The sequence below is a fragment of the Engystomops pustulosus genome, unplaced genomic scaffold (genome assembly GCF_040894005.1).
Source record: "Engystomops pustulosus unplaced genomic scaffold, aEngPut4.maternal MAT_SCAFFOLD_319, whole genome shotgun sequence".
Taxonomy (NCBI): domain Eukaryota; kingdom Metazoa; phylum Chordata; class Amphibia; order Anura; family Leptodactylidae; genus Engystomops; species Engystomops pustulosus.
In genome coordinates, this window is record NW_027285198.1 from 37,501 (window position 1) to 39,999 (window position 2,499).

A 2,499-nucleotide genomic window follows, 5' to 3' on the forward strand; every position below is an offset into this window, starting at 1 on the left:
CGCCAGGTCCGGGGGAAGGCTGGGAGGGAAGCTACGGCGCTGCTACCCAGCTTTCAACCCTGCGGGACCGGTGCTCCGCTCCTATCGCTCCGGCGAACAGGGTCCGCTACGCTTTCAACACCAGCGCCCGGCAGAGGGCTTGGAGAAGGCTCGCGCGGATCCTCGGTTCGGATCGCCTGGCTTCGCGGGAGCGGCCTTCGGCTAGGGCCGACGACGGCCGGACCGAGCAGATTTGGACCGGGGTGCGGGGCGAGTACCTGCCTCTCTCACGAAGGGAGTGTCACCGGTAAGAAGCCTCTTCCCACGTCTGCTTGCCGACTTACGCTCGCCCCGACGAGAGGCCCAACCGAAAGAGTGGAAAGGGGCAGAGATTTCCAGGGTCGCCCCACCAGGGATGCAATACCCCAGTGCAGACAGTCGGCCCTGCCCCGAACCTACTCGGTGGTTTGAAGGTTAACCTCTTGGGGAAAAGCAGCGATTCGCCTCGCGGTGCGTGCCTCCGCGGATCTAAACCCCCTCGATCGATGTGGGGCCAGAGGACCCCTTTTCCCCGTACGAAACTGTCAGCTCACCATGGGCTCGACGTCCGTGGGTCGGGGAGTTGAGCGCTTACGCGCGGCGGGACCTTATAACCTGCAGCGGCTGAGGAGCGAAGATTTCCAGGGTGGGCCCCCGGGGATGCCATACCCCGAGCAGCCTGTCGGCCCCGCTCCTAGCACGCTGGCAAGCAATGGAGTCTTCCCCGCGGCAGCCACCGCCCTCGCCCTAGCCTCGCCGTCGGTCGATGAAGAACGTCGTTCGCCCTCCTCTGGCTCGGGATTTGGAAACGGCCTGGCCTTCGCCTACTCCGTCGGGCAACTGCCTTCCGCCAGCCCCTTCCCTCGAATCCCCTTCTTCCATTTTAGACCCGATCAGGGGATTGGTCAGCCCAGCCCTGGGGTAAGAAGAGGGGTTGGGGTCGGTTCGGCTTCGGGTGCCCCGCTCGGCCAAAGGTTCCCCTCGCTTTGGAAGCACGCGAGGTCGCGGAGGGTGTCGGGGTTATTTTTTCGGCTCCCTGGCTTCGCGGGAGCGGCCTTCGGCTAGGGCCGAGGCCGTCCGGCCCGCGCAGATTTGGACCGGGGTCCGGGGCGAGTACCTGCCTCTCTCACGAAGGGAGTGTCACCGGTAAGAAGCCTCTTCCCACGTCTGCTTGCCGACTTACGCTCGCCCCGACGAGAGGCCCAACCGAAAGAGTGGAAAGGGGCAGAGATTTCCAGGGTCGCCCCACCAGGGATGCAATACCCCAGTGCAGACTGTCGGCCCTGCCCCGAACCTACTCGGTGGTTTGAAGGTTAACCTCTTGGGGAAAAGCAGCGATTCGCCTCGCGGTGCGTGCCTCCGCGGATCTAAACCCCCTCGATCGATGTGGGGCCAGAGGACCCCTTTTCCCCGTACGAAACGGCCGGCTCACCATGGGCTCGACATCCGTGGGTCGGAGAGTTGAGCGCTTACGCGCGGCGGGACCTTATAACCTGCAGCGGCTGAGGAGCGAAGATTTCCAGGGTGGGCCCCCGGGGATGCCATACCCCGAGCAGCCAGTCGGCCCCGCTCCTAGCGCGCTGACGAGCAATGGAGTCTTCCCCGCGGCAGCCACCGCCCTCGCCTCGCCGTCGGTCGATGAAGAGCCGAGTTCGCCCTCCTCTGCTCGGGACTCGGAAACGGCCTGGCCTTCGCCTACTCCGTCGGGCAACTGCCTTCCGCCAGCCCCTTCCCTCGAATCCCCTTCTTCCATTTTAGACCCGATCAGGGGATTGGTCAGCCCAGCCCTGGGGTAGGAAGAGGGGTTGGGGTCGGTTCGGCTTCCGGTGCCCCCGCTCGGCCAAAGGTCCCCTCGCTTTGGAAGCAGAGGGTGCCGGGGTTATTTTCGGCTTGACGCCTAGTCCGGTCCCTGCCGGTTCCCGTGGAGGCCCGCGGTCAAAACCAGCTCCCCGGCTGTCGGAGCCGGAGCCCCGCAGCCCGAGCGGACGCACCGAGTCCCTCATGTAAGGGATAGCCGCCCCTACGGAACGGCCCGGACTGGGACCAGGCACCCCCAGGCGCCGAAGGGGTGGGTCGGCCGTGTTGCCGAAGCTTAGCCGGCGCTGATGACCGCAGCCCCTAACGATGCCCACAGGCGGGGGAGCCAAGGAGAGCACTAGGAAGACGTGGCGGGGTCGGACGGCTCAATTTCCAGGGTGGGACCCCGGGGGTTCAGTACCCCGGGCATCCGGTCGGTTTCGCCGGCGCGACCCCAAGCCTTCCACGGCCCCCTTCGTGGGTGCAGGGATACCGTGCAGGGTGCAGGCTTAGACGCCAATTCCCCAGAAGTTTTAGGGATAGGGTTTGTCCGGGCGCCACCGCAGCGACAACCTCGCAAGAAGCTCTCTTCCACAAAAGCACGGGCAACGTTCGTGTGCGAGTGTTGGTCTCCCATGGTCTACCGACTCCCCCGGGCGGCCCAAGCGTTACGCCCACGGCCGG